At 46.1% G+C, this 14949-nt stretch overlaps 1 protein-coding gene across 2 annotated transcripts in view; it reads left to right on the forward strand.

The window, feature by feature from the left end:
• PDS5A (PDS5 cohesin associated factor A) overlaps window positions 1-14949 on the forward strand; it is a 734756-nt gene that overhangs the window by 561489 nt on the left and 158318 nt on the right. The gene's annotated exons all lie outside the window — the stretch shown is intronic.

A 14949-nucleotide genomic window follows, 5' to 3' on the forward strand; every position in this document is an offset into this window, starting at 1 on the left:
GGGGAAGGAGGGAATTGGTGTTGGGTTGCATATGGTAATTTATATGCTCACCTAGCCAAAATAGAAGAATCTCAACTGGGCAGGCTGGAATGGACCATTTTGATCTTTATCTGCAGTTATTTACTATCGGGCCGATACAGTATGGACGCGTAAGAAAAAGTGCAGCAGTGCCTGGCGCCCGCTCGTTTGACACGTGCACATTTTGGTTCACAAGCCATTCAAATTAGGCGCAAATCCAAGCGGCTGCGGCAAACGAGTGTCCAAAGCGCGTCAATGAAGCGGTAGGAGTTCGCAATCCATTTTACTGTATAGAGCGGTATACAGCGCCTATACAGTATCCAGGGTGCTCTGGTACCTGTCATTTCAAATGTCTTTCCACCAGGTAAGTGGATGGTTCTTTCTACAGACACCACATGGACACCGGGGCCACTGCCCTGAGCATCTGGACGTCCTCTTGTTCGGAGTCCAAGCCCGGCCGGACGTTCAAGGTCAGGGCTTCCGTTCATGGACCTTCACTCCTGTATCCGGGCGTCCATGATCGGAGGCCCAGCTGCTTTCCAACGTCCATGGCCGCTGCCTTGAGCGCCCGACCGGACGTCCCAGGTCGGTGCTTCCGTTCATTGACTTTCCCGCCTGTATCCGGGTGTCCATAATCGGAGGCCCTGCTGCCTTCCAACGTCCATGACCGCTGCCTTGAGTGCCGTATAGGCGTCCGCTGTCTGCGGGCACCTCTTCTCACAGCACAAGACCAATGCAAGTCATGCACTTTGCTTGGTTAGTTCTGATGTGCACAGTTTATTTCTGTGAGTTAGACCAAAATAGATCTTAAACATCCAGCAATTTTGCTAAAGAGTTGTATAAAGAACTCATGTATCTGCTGAGATAGGAAGTAACATTATGCTCACTGGCCAACAGAAATGATGACATATCAAGGGGCTATCCCATTGGCACAAAATTGGTGGAATCCCTTGATAGATCAGACCCAAAGAATTAAATACAGGAGGAGAGGTGTGGTTTAGTGCAAGGTTTCTCACAGGACAAACAGGATGGTAGTCCTCACATATGGGTGATGTCAGTGGACGGACCCTGTTACGGAAAACTTTTCTGTCAAAGTTTCTATAAAGCTTTGACTGGCACACTGAGTGCACTGAGCATGCTCAGCCTGCAATTATCCCTGTGAACACAGGTGTCTCTCCTCAGTCTTCTTTTTTCCGCTCTGCAGTAAGCATAGCAGTTAGGAGCTCTCTGAGAAATTCTCACAATTTTTCCTCATGGAAACACTTAAACTTTTACTTCACAAACGATTTTTTCCCTGTACAGGTCTCCCTTCGCGTACATTTAATCGACGCTCGGTGAGAACTATGCCCTGTTTTTCGGTCGGTTCCTGTCACCTCACTATGGTTCCCCAGCCTACCAACCGAATTGCGGCCTTCCCTCTCCCTATGTTTTCACAGTTAGCCCCACATAGCCTGCGAGTGTCCTCCTGTGACCCTCTGCCTGGTTATTAGCGCTAGTGGGATAGGGACTTCCATGGTTACTGTTGCCACCAGGGCCTCTGTCGAATTCATACCTTGGTACCTTCCTGCAGTCAATGCCCCCATCGCTACCATCGGTACCCCCATCCAGGCCATCCTGCCTTTTTCGACACCATCGACACCCTTCCCCCCGCGGTCCGTCAATGCCATCGATCCCCACATCGATTCTTTCAGTGCCATCAATGTTTTCATCCATGGCGCTGATTTTTCCATCGATGTCATCAATGCACACCTTGGTGTCGTCGGTTCCATCGATGCCCAGGTCGGTGCCATCGATGCTCATATCAATGCCCGGGTCGGTGCCATCGATGCCCGGGTCGGTGCCATCGATGCCCATATCGATGCCCGGGTCGGTGCCATCTATGCCGTTGGCGCCCGACTCGCCATCCCGTTGATGCCGTAGACGCCCACGTCATTCCTATCAATGCGGCCATCGATTCCATCAATGCCGGTATCATTTTCCCGATGCCATCGATGTCTATTCGATTCTTTGATGCCACATCATTTCCATCGATACCTATGCCGATGCCGTTGGTGCCTCCATCACTGTTATCGTTGCTCTGCCTGGGCCATCGATGTTTTTTTCATCTATATTTTTGACGATACCCTCGAGGCCGCTTCTATGCCGCCATCGATACTGTCAATACTGACATAGCACCTACACGCAATGCCCTCGCCTAAACACAGTGCTCCATGCTTTGGGTTCTTAACTAAAGCCCCGTATCAGGCTACGACACTACATAGTGCCAGGAGCAGTGCAGGCATGCTGACAGTCCGTCATCCTTCGGCATCCAAGACAGCGAGGGCATCCATCTCGGCGCTGGGGAAAGACCGGGCCGAGCACCGTGGCACTCATTGTCACTGGCTCGGTGACCGTCCGCCACAGACGCCATCCAAGACATCGGTGCTATCCTACTCTGTGCTGGAGAATGCCCGGGCCGAGCAATATCGCTACTGCCACCGCCACTGTTCCACACAGTGCTGGCAGTCCTCAGTGCTCCAGAATGACCGGACCGAGTTCCGAGGAATTCTGCACTGGCGTCATGATACATTGAGCCGCTGCAAAGAGGGCTGGGTTCATGAGTTATAATGGCTCCCTGTACCCAAGGCGTTCCCCACCGACACCGGTACGGAGTTCTGACCCTCCACAAATTATTGTGCTAGCGCCAGACACACTCAGCCTGTCTCCTCTGTACCTGCGCTACCATACCAGGTTACAGAGTTGAGTCAGACGTTTACGTCCTTCAGGCTGTCTCTCGATGCCTCCTGAAATCCACGGAGCCATCGATCTTCACAGGCTCGTCCTTCTGCGATCCACAACGGATGGTAAGTACTCTAATCCCGCTTCAGCTACAATCCCATTGAGACCTGTTCTCTAAATCGGGCCATATGGTTTGAAAGGTTCTAGGTCGTCTTGTCTTCCAAGAACCATATTAGTGTCACATATCGCTAGTGCCAGCTATGTCGGACACAATACCAAGAGAACCTCTCTACCAATCATTTGGGATTGCATCAGGACATCCTCCCATTGTCAGCAATAGGACTCTGTACTGATTAATACTCTGGCTTCTGGTTCCTATTTAAGGACTGAAATCCCAGATGCATTCACTGATCTGCTAAATACAAGATCCAGCAAACACTGCCTCAATTGAAAATTCACCTCGAAGCCTGGCGACAGGTCTCTACGTTTTCTTGTACAGCACACAGAAATGCGGGTAAAATGTTTACCGCTCCCGTGGGAGATTACATGCTATCCAGATTACATCAGCCTCGCCAGCTGGACACCTCCTGGTCTCTCAACTTGCCGGATATCAGAGCAGCCACCCCACTGGGTACCAAGGTTCAGGGTACAGTCCCCCAGACGCTACAAAGCGCGGGGGAGGGGGGGGGGAGTTTTAATCTCACTATTCTTTCTTTCAACAAAAAGTAGTTAAACTCCACCCATCCTGGACCTCAGAAATATCAACTTTCTTCAGAAGGGACAGGTAAAATGGTGTCTCTCGTCACTATACTTCCATACCGCAGTAAGTAGGTTGCCTCTCTCCTCTAATCTGTCTATGTGCGTCATGGTGAGTCAACAATATTACAATCCCAAGCTCTGCCGGTTGCTCCAGCTTTGGCAACTTGGGTATTTCATTAAATCACTAGCAGTGACTGCTGTTTTTCTATGGAGTAAAACATCATTCACGCTTTTCCTTGCATGGACAGCTGCATAACAGTCAATCCAAGCAAGGAGCTCTATCTTCTTCACGACTCAATATAAATCTACTACCTGGGACTGCTGTTAACTACCATAAATCTCATATAGAACACTTCTGGACACCACAGTCACTACGAACTTCCTGTCCAACAACCGCGCAGACATTGACAAATTCCTATATGTCTCTGCGCGCATACAACATAACCTCAGCCCCTCAATTCTTTCATTGCTGGGCCCGGGAATTTTTCACCATGCACTTTACTCATAGGTCCAGATTTGCTATGAGTAAGATTCAGTGAAATTTCAATTATCAGTGGATCTAAGCTGTTCAACCGCTTTCATCTCTGATCCATATTGCAGATCTAGAACCAAAACATAGGCTGGTCCTGCTCATGCTCGCATTTACTCAGGGTTGCAGAGTTCGAACTAACATCTTCTCAACCCAATATGTGTCTATTCCACTCCATGCAGAGTTTCACATCAACTTCCTGGAGCTTCGAGCCATGAGTTATGCCTTACAATACTGCCTCTGCAACAAACCTTTGTGCATACAGACAGACAGCATAGTGACATTGTGGTATTTCCAACACACAAGCATGCATAACCTCTTAGCTGCTCTGCTAGGAAGCTGCGCAGCTCTACCCTTGGCCCTTGCTCACTCCATGCATCCCCAGGCCACTTATCTAACAGAATTACTGAAAGCACTAGCAGACCACCTCTATATAGGTTTCCATCCTCTCGGATGGTCTTGGACTACATGTGTAGCGAGAAAAATCTTCTAGCGCTGAGGTCAACCGACCTTGCCCTCTGCGTCTGAATCGAACCATATGGTGGACAGATTCTACTCCCTACACATGTCTCAAATGCGTTCCCATGGACACCTTTGCTGCAACAAAGGCCTCTTATATGTGTCTCTTTCAATGCCTCTCATAGCCAGCACTCTTATTATGCTGCACCGGGACGGGGTTCACTGTTTCTCAGACCCACGTCCTGGCCAAGACCAGTATGCTTTCCCATACTTCTCAATCTATCACACCAGTAACCAATTCGCCTTCTCACAGGTCAGTCTCATATCATGGACTCACTGATGTTCTCAGGTACTGGTAGCATCACAAAAACCTTCCACACAAATCTTTCCATTCAAAATGGCATGATTTACCACATTGCACATACAAAAGGGTATTACCCCCGTTTTTTCTACACCACTCTTCTCTTACTCCCTCGGATTCTGCTCCCCAGACATCCTCCACATGGGTACACCTCAGTTCCAGTTGGCGTACCACTTGGGAGTGGGGATACCCGATTAACCGTTCAACCCCTTCTGAGTCAGCTTACCATAGGTTATCCACTGATTAAAGCCGCCTCTATTTTTACTGGTTACGGAATGGGGCCTATATTTAGTGCTTACAAGACTCATACATTCTCCGTTCGAGCCTTTCCATTCCTCTCACTTAACAGTCTGGCATGGGAAATTCTTTCCCTCATAGTCATCACTTCTGCCAACAGGGTCAGTGAGTTCCACACCTTGTTACATACTCGCCCGACCCTGCGTTCCTCCGTGACCAAGTGGTCTTACGTATTCAACTTCATATCCTTCTTAAGGTAGACGCAGCATCTCACCTTACTCAGCATATACTCTGCCCACTTTTTCCCAACACCTCTCTCTCACTAGGGCGAGAGGGTTTTCCACTCCTTGGACTGTAAAAGTGCACTTGCATTCTATCTAGACCGCACTACACTCCATAGGAATTACACCTAACTCTTTCCTTCTGTGGCAAAAGCCAAGCTGCGAGTTCCAGTGGGCAAACAGACCTTTTCCTCCTTATTGACGGTCTCTATCTCTTTTTCCTGCCAACAAGCAGGCATTTCACTACAACACCGTGTGTAACCACACTCTGTTAGGGCCGTACCAGCCTCAATAGCTCACCTTTGGCCGCTTGTACATATTTGTAAGGCTGCGACCTGGAGCTCTCTCCATACCTTCACAGCCCATTATTGCTTAGATAAGACTGGCCGGCATGCTTCCATGTTTGGCCAGTCCGTCTACTCCTCTTCTTTTCGGTTTAACTACCCAACATCCTTCCATCAACACGTTAAGGGTTTCAGGATGCCCTCCTTACCAAATTCCACCCCCATCGTTGCATCTTTTGCACGTCTTTGGGTGCATTTGGTGCACACTCTGGCATCCTCAGCTCAGTACTCACCCATATGTGAGGACTACCATCCTGCTTGTCCTGTGAGAAAGCAAATGTTGCTTACCTGTAACAGGTGTTCTCACAGGACAGCAGGATGTTAGTCCTCACGAAACCCACCCGCCACCCCGTGGAGATGGGTCTACATACGTTTTATTATTTTAATTTCGCTTGTGCTTTTTGCTATAAGATGAGACTGAGGGGGACACCTGTGGTCACAGGGATAATTGCAGGCTGAGCATGCTCAGTGCACTCGGTGTGCCAGTGTCAGTCAAAGCTTTATAGAAACTTTGACAGAAAAGTTTTCCGTAACAGGGCTCCATCCACTGACGTCACCCATATGTGAGGACTAACATCCTGCTGTCCTGTGAGAACAACTGTTACAGGTAAGCAACATTTGCTTTCTCAGCCCTGTTGGGGGAATATCAACCCCATTTTCAATCCATAGAAATTTTTCAGACCCCCACCTTCTTTTAATTTTTACATGCAGTTGTATGTCATATATGGAAAGCTAATTAATGTAATAAATTGATATGCCCACCAAAATCATTCATAATGCATAAAACAATATTAAGTAAAGCTTACTGATATAAACTGGTGGGATTGGATGGGGAGATGGAGAAAGTGAGATGGAGATACTGGTATGGATGGACTGCGGGAAAGATTGTTGGGGAAGGGCTGGAGACAGACTGGAGGGAGAGAAAGACTGTGGAGATGGGCTGGGGAGAGAGAGACTAGCAGAGGAACGGACTGGAAAGGAGAAAAACTAGTGGTGATAGGCTCTTGTAAAGAGAGAGAGACTAATGGAGATGGACTAGTGGGAGCGAAGAGAGAATGGTGGGGGGAATGACACTGTTGGATAGGAAAGAGAGAGGATGAGAATGTGAGTAGATGTCTGCATCTCCTCAGCACAGGAAGGTTCTACTCTTCTGTTCCAGGAAAGGGACGCAAGACAAACTAGCTTCAGATATCCGTTTTCGACTGAAGCCAGAGCCTACTGTATGTGTATCTTCCAATTCTTTCTTTCTTTTTTGCAATTAAAAACTTAGTGGTTGCTCTAATGTGCTTTCAAACAGAGCCAGAAAATTACAGTTGACCTGCTGGAGATACAATTAATGGCAACCCATGAATAGAAACTATTCATGTAGAATTAATATTTATAATACTTAGCTTCCAGACTTTTTTTCTTAATTTCCAGATACTATATCATTATGGATGCTAAGTAAAATGAAAAAAAATACTTCACTACACAGAGTAGCATCTGGTAAATGATTAAACCATTGTGCATTTGCCAAACATAAGTTGCTGCCTTGCACTGAGTATGATACCTGCATGTTGTAATATTAATCTTGTAGGTTACCCATCTCTTTGTTTTGTTTATCGAATATTATTTTGATGGGCTTTTGTTGTTTGTAGTGGAACTTAGAAGAGACCAGAAGACTATGAGTTGGCTCCCACTCCTTCAGGAGATGTCTATCAGGGATCCAATCAAGCTGGGGAATTTCCCAGTTTACATCATTCAGGATCAGGGCCTGTTGCATCATTTCAGCATCAGGTCCCTGGCTCTCACAGCCTGGATGTTGAAAGGATAACTTTACAACCTCTGGATCTTTCAGAAGATGTCACTCAGGTCCTTCTAGCTTCAAAGAAGGATTTCACAAAAGTCTTATGGACTAAAGTAAGGAGGTTTACTTTTTGGTGTGAGGAAAAGTCTGAGACTCTATCTCCTCTTCCACATCTGCTTGATTACCTTCTACATCTTTGAGTCAGGTCTTAAGTCCAGCTCAGTAAGGGTTCATCTTAGTGCAATTGACACGTATCGCCATCATGTAGAAGGCAGACCCATTTCTGTACAGTATTTGGTTGTCCAATTCATGCAGGGCTTCATTCGAAGCCTCCCCATCAGGTCTCCCATTGTGTCATGGGACATTAGTATAATAGTTACCCAGCTGATGAAAGCTCCCATTGTTTTTGACTCACATGAGCTGAAGTTCCTGCCCTAGAAAGGTTGTATTTTTGGTGGTGGTGACTTCAATGCACAGAGTCAGTCACTTGTCTACCTTACACACAATTTTGTCATGACAACATGGTTCTGTTCACACAACCTAAGTTTCTGCCTAAGGTGGTATTGGACTTCCATCTTAGTCTGTTATCCTTACAACATTGCTTTCTAATCTACATGAACACAAAGATGCACAAGCTTGGATTGTAAGAGAGCCTTGACCTTCTACCTGGAGCGGACTGAAGCCTGTAGAAAGTCCACTCAGTTTTCGTTTATTTTGACACCAACAAACTTGGACTTGCTATTGCCCAAAACACTATATCCAGTTAGCAGATTTCATCTCCTGTTATGCCAAGGCAGGCCTAAGTCTGGCAGTTCATGTCAAGGCTCATAGTGTCAGAGCCATGGCAGTGTCTGTAACCCACTTGAGATCGGTCTTTTTGGAGGAAATCTGCAAGACTGAGATGTGAAGTTCTCGCCAAACATTCATATCACATTATTGTTTGGACAGGGACTCCCAATGCAACAGCAATTTCGGTCACCCTGTCCTTAGGAATTTGTTTGAGGTTTAGAACTCAACTTCATCACTCCTAGGAACAATTGATTTTGTTTCAGGCTACCCCTATAAGAAAATTATACAGAAAAAAAGGCTTGTTGCCAACAAAAACAGTTGTGCATGTTAGCATCGTGTTTTTTCCCTTTTTTCATTTAGAGCAGTCTGTAACTAGGGATATCCTGCAGGACCTTGGAGAAGGCAAAGTTGATTAACTATTACAGGTTTTCTACATGGACAGCAGGATATCAGTACTCAAGAAACTTCCCCACTTCCCCTTGGAGTTGGCTTCTCAGGTTTGTTTGGTTTTTTTTTCCAAATCTCTCTATTAAGGAATACGAAGTAACAGAACAGAGTTCAGTTTCCACCATACAAAATTATTTTTACAGATTTTCCCCAGCTATATCCCCAACCTATCCCCTTCCCCCTAGACCAAAGTCCACAAAATGAAACAATGTGAAGTAGCATGTCCATATCACCACCTGCACATCTATACAGCTAGTTGAATCTTAAATTGAACATTGTCCAGCACCTCCTGTTGACCCTAGGTCATTTCACTCTTGAGTGGGAAGGCCTTCAAGCAATTAAAAAAAAAAAAACGAATTCCAAATATCTCTGAAGTATACTTTTTTCTTTTGAGAGAACTTGTGATATAAAGATCCATATTCCAGTTGAAACAATTTTGATATTACTGATCTCCACATTTCCATCATAGGTGGAGGCAGCTTTATCCAATGAAGTAAGATGCACTGTTTTATAGTTACAATACTCTAAATAATAAAATCCAAATGTGAAAGAATACTATATTCAAAACCCTTTATAGATCTCACTTGATAGGATGCAGATGTGTATGCATGAAATTGCATATCAATGTAAATTCATAAAAGAATGACCATCATACCAAGACTTTGATAGGATTATCTGCTATGTTGCAATTTTGCCCATATCAAGTACTTACATTTTTAATCATCAATCATTCTTAAATAAGGGAGGGACCTCCTCTCACCGTGTACCTCGAACACTTTAATCTCATTTTGTTTTTTTGAAAAAAAATTTTATGCACTTAAAAAGATAATTTATATAATGTTAGACATCACTTATATTTAAAGTGGTCTTCAAAAAGTGAATGAGATGCTGATTGAGAGATGTTCCGCAATGTTTGGATGTGAAACTCCCAAAAGGATCTTCCTTCCTCAGGGGAGAGATGAGTCGTTGGAAATAATTTCAGCACAATCCCATATTTGTTACAAACAATTTGGAAACGTAGTTTCTCTGTGCAGCACACACGAGTCTCTTTTTAAGAGACTCGCGTGTGCAAGCATGGCTTTTTAAGAGACTCAAGTGTGCTGCCTAATTAAAATAGATGTTAAGTACCCTCCTTCCATGGCTCTAGCTCCCACACCCATGTTCTTCCCTTGCTGCTTGTTCCCCAGTGACCATACTACTCACTTTCTTCCTTAGTGCAGCAGAGGGCAAAGAAGCAAAAGCAGAGTCAGTGCTCTGCAGAAGCAGCAACCCTGTTAAAGATGCGGCTGTGGGACTAGGCTGTTAATCCCTGCAATCCACTATGCTCTTTCTCTCCTCTTATCAGCACGGGTCTGGGCTCTTCAAAGCAGCAATCCAGTATGCTTTTCCCCTCCTCTTCTGTGAATGGGTCTGGCCTCTTCAAAACGGCAGTGCATTGTGCCTCTCCCTTCCTCTTCTCAGTGCAAGTCTGGGTTCTTTCAAGTGGCAGTCTGCCATACTTCTCCCTTGGGGCTTAGCGCTTCCCCCCGACTGGGTCAATTTCTTGTGCTTGTTGTGGGCCTCAGGAAACAAAGCTGCAGCTGACCTAGATGATCCGGAGCCTCCATCCTAGCCCCCGAGGGGGGTGGAAGGGGATGCGGACCGGGCGCAAGGTACTAGGCGGGGGGTCTCGTCTGGTGGATGACGAGGACCTGAAGGTGGTTCGTCTCTTCAAGAAGGAGGAGTTAGGGCCCCTTCTTCCCGCTATTTTGGGTAATTTCATCCACTCCTGCCTCTTCTGGAGGCCATGAGATCTAGTCTCAATTGGTGGCTGCTCTCTGACAGTTTGGACCACGGAGTCCCCTTGGTAGTACCAGAGTGGAAAGTAGCTGTCACGGATGCCAGTCATTCCAGCTGGGGAGCGGTCTGTCTGCAGAAATCGGTGCAGGGTCAATGGCCCCGAGAGTAATCTCATTGGTCCATCAATCGCCTGGAAACCAGGGCACTCCGTTTAGCTCTACAAGCCTTTCTCCCGATGCTTCGAAGGAAGTCGGTATGGGTGTTCTCAGGCCAGGCGACCACAGTGTTTTATATCAATCGCCAAGGAGGGACCAATAGCCGGCCAGTGGCTTTAGAAGCTCATCAGTTGATCAGCTGTGCGGAGCAGCATCTAGGCGGCATTGCAGAGTCTCACATAGCTGGGGTCGACAATGTTCACGCACATTTCTCAGCCGACACAGTATAGATTCCGGGGAATGGGAATTGGCCGAGGAAGCCTTTCGGATCGTTCCGACCATTGGGGCTCACCCAGAATGGATTTGATGGCGACGATTCAGATTGCCAAGGCTCCGCGCCTCTTCGTTTGCCGCAGAGAAACAGGGGCGGCTGGAGTAGACGCTCTGATTCTTCCTTGTCGAGAGATGTTCCTCGGTATGTCTTTCCGCCTTGTAAAGTGCTCAGGAGAATACAACATCACATGGGGAAGATAATACTCATAGCTCCGGAATGCCCGAGGCATCCATGGTTTGCGGATCTAGTCAATTTAATGATGGCGGGGGCCCCTACGATTTCAGGGTCTTCCGAACCTTCTTTTTCAGGGACCCGTCTGTTTCGACGGGGCGGATCGCCTTTGTCTAGCGGTGTGGTTTTTGAAAGGCAGCGTTTGAAGAATGAGGGTTATTCGGACGCGGTGGGCAATACCCTCTTGAGATCTCGCAAAGCGTCCACTTCTCTAGCGTATATCCGTGTGTGGAAGATCTTTGAGTCTTGGTGTGTACAACATGCAGTTCTTTCTCTTCAGGCATCGGTGTATGGTATTTTGTGTTTTCTTCACACTGGTCTATCCAAGGGCTTGTCTTCTAGTTCTTTGAGAGTGCAAATGGCAGCTCTTGGTAGTTTGCGCAGAGCAATTCATGGAGTGCCGTTAGCTTCACATTCAGATGTGGCTCATTTTCTTCGGGGTGCTACACACTTACGTTCCCCATTCAGACATTCTTGTCCTTCCTGGAATCTACGCTTGGCACAGCGCCCTTTGAGCCTCTAAAAAGGGAGACATTGACAGATCTCACGTTGAAGGTGATTTTGTCTGGGGGCTATTGCTTCGGCGCGTAGGGTGTCCATGCTCCAAGCGTTGTCATGCCGTGAGCCTTTCCTGAGAATTTTTGGTTCTGGAGTTTCTTGGCAGACTGTTCCTTCCTTTCTTCCAAAGGTGGGTTCGGAATTTCAGGTGAATCAGTCCATGGAGATTCCGTCCTTTCCGAATCTGGACCGGTCGGATCCAGTCTCTAGGGAGTTACAGAAGCTGGATGTCCGCAGAGCCTTGCTGTGTTATCTAGAGGTGACAGTTTTTTTCGTCTGTCTGATCATCTTTTCGTGTTCTGGAGTGGACCGAAAAGAGGTAATATGGCATCTAAAACCACTATAGCCCGCTGGTTGAAAGGAGCTATAAATTCAGCATACTTATTGCATGATATGCCCTTGCCAATGAGAGTGCATGCCCGCTCGCAGATGGCATCTTGGGCGGAATGCAAACAGATATCTCCACAAGAGATTTGTAGTGCAGCTACTTGGAAATTTTTGCATACCTTTGCGAGTCATTACAGACTGGATGTCCATGGTTCTGAGGGATTTGGAGAAGGAGTGCTCTGAGCGGGCCTCTCTGGATCCCATCACAGGTAAGAAAAACTCTGGTACCTCCCAGGAGTCTGGACTGATCCGGGTACGTACAGGGAAAGGAAAATTAGTTCTTATCTGTTAATTTTCGTTCCTTTAGTACCACGGATCAGTGCAGAGTCCCGCCCATTTCGTAGAGGGAATGGAGAGTCCCCTCATTTTTAGCATTTCTTGTTCTTTTCAGGTCTGCAGGTCAAACATGTTTACCGGGTTCTGTTCCCATTTGGGCCTCGTGATCCACGTCAGATTATAGCTTTATTTATATAGATAGTTTGATTTTGAACCATTCTGCTTTGATACTGAGTAATACTGATGGACTGTAGGTGGCACCTTGGCATATAAGGCAGAGTCTGTCAAAACTTCTCTCTCTCCATCTGCTGGTGGGGAGGCAAAACCCAGGAGTCTGGACTGACCCGTGATGATACAGGAATGAAAATTAACAGGTAAGAACTAATTTTCCTATCCAGCCCACAGAGCAGTTTAGTCTGTTTTTTTAAATATGCTTCATTACCGTTCCGCCAACAGTAGGAGCCCATCTCTTGCTCCCTGCTGACATCAATAAAAAGGTCCAGTGCTGCACTTCACTCTTCATGTCATAAAACATGAACACATGGAGCCTTTCCTGATGATGGGGGTAGGGGATGGCCTTGGAGCATCAGTGATGTGTAAGAAAACATTTTTCCTTTGATGTACTTGCTGCCCCATTAGTTGTTTGGCAATGAGCTGTAAAAGCTGCCACCCAGTCAGCTGTTTGCCACTGCAGCTTTAATTGGGAGGGAATGAGAATGGTACTGAAACACTTCCCCTCCATGGCACATCTAGGATTACCTCACTGGCAGGACACATCATTGTCTCTTTCTACTTTTTTAATGCGCATAGAGAACTTCATGGAAGTCTTGTCTATTTTCTATATTACCAACTATGTAATAAGGCTTACATGCATAGCCTCACAATTTGTTCCAGAATATTGCATCCGACTTCCTTTGATTCTTGCCTTGATAACCTAGACTTTTATTTCAACAGTATATGATTTACCTTTAACTGAAACTAAGTAAATCAATCCCATTATGCTTCTATCTTTTGTCAGCCCTGCCGCCCTCTATTCCCATCCCACTACTGTACTGAACATTTGAGAGACCCCCATTTCCCCTCCCCGCAGCTTTTAGGAACAGCATCCTGTCCCAGTGTGGGCCAACACCGAAAAGGGGCTGATGCAATACAGTGCGCTCAGCTAAGCGCACCGTATAACCCGCACTCTGACGCGGGTTAATTAGGCGCTAATCCACCCCCTAATGCAATAGAGGGATTAGGGCCTATTTAACATGCGTCAGACACGGAGTGAATGCAGTAGCACTCATCACATGCAAATGCATGTGAATGAGGCTATTACTCATTCACTCCGCATGCAAAAAAAAAAGTGTGCGTCTCAGACGCATATTTTGCTCTCAGATATTAACGCCTGCCTGAAGCAGGTGTTAATAGCTGAGCGCAGGTAAAAGAAGTACAGAAAAGCAGAAAAAACTGCTTTTCTGTACTTCTTAAGTAAAAAAAAAACAAAAAAAAACCTCGGTAGACCGCCGAGTTATGAAGACCGACACCAGTAAACTCTGTGTCTGTTTTCATAACCGGCCATCTGCCAGTAATGAAAACAGACGCAGAGTTTATCGGCGGCCATTTTCATTACCGGTAGACGGCCGGTTATGAAAACCGTCGCCGAGTTTACCAGTGTCGGTCTTCATAACCGGCAGCCACGGCGGGGTCGCGTTAGCAAGGAGGCGCTAGCCCCCTCTTTGCTACCTCCTAATTTGGGTATTGCATGGCTCCCCCTTGTGGAACTTTTCAGCGCCCGCTTTCCACGCTTTTTATTGCATCGGCCCCTAAGTTTACATACTCTTGAAGTAAACACTATAATGATGTTGTGCCAGAAAAACACGACCCTTACAGAATTGCAGAGAATGGAAGAAGTTGTCATTTCGGGCATTCCCATGGCCAAGTGATAAAAAGTTTGATACTGGAAAAAGCGATAAAGGAGAAAACACAAGAACAACATTGCTAATAGACATGTCAATAGAAAGTGACTAATCTGTACTACATATGGAGAAGGAGATCAGTCTCATGTACAAAGAGATGTGATGTAGCAGAAGGATACAGAATTAATCCCAATTGTCTTGGGTGCCTGATTAAAAAGAATTTCAAAGTGCACTTTGATATGTTGCCTATATATGTTAATCCTTATGGGGTCGATGTAATAAAACACACTGACCTTAATGCAGGTTTTATCCCACATTTTAGCATGCATTTCTCCATGCAAACAGTTTTTTTGCACAGAAAAAAAGGACGCTAGAACACGAGTTAAAATCTGTGTTAAGGCAAACATTCCTACATGCAAATCCCATGTTAATGAATCTGTTTGGAATTACCCCGCACTGCAGGAAGGCATACAAAATGGCAGGCTGCTTTGCATGGCTTTTTTTTTTTTTTTTTTTAAATAAGAACATAAGAATTTGCCATACTGGGTCAGATTCAGGGTCCGTCAAGCCCAGTATCCCGTTTCCAGTAGTGGCCAATCC

The sequence above is a fragment of the Rhinatrema bivittatum genome, chromosome 1 (genome assembly GCF_901001135.1).
Source record: "Rhinatrema bivittatum chromosome 1, aRhiBiv1.1, whole genome shotgun sequence".
In the NCBI taxonomy this organism is placed as follows: domain Eukaryota; kingdom Metazoa; phylum Chordata; class Amphibia; order Gymnophiona; family Rhinatrematidae; genus Rhinatrema; species Rhinatrema bivittatum.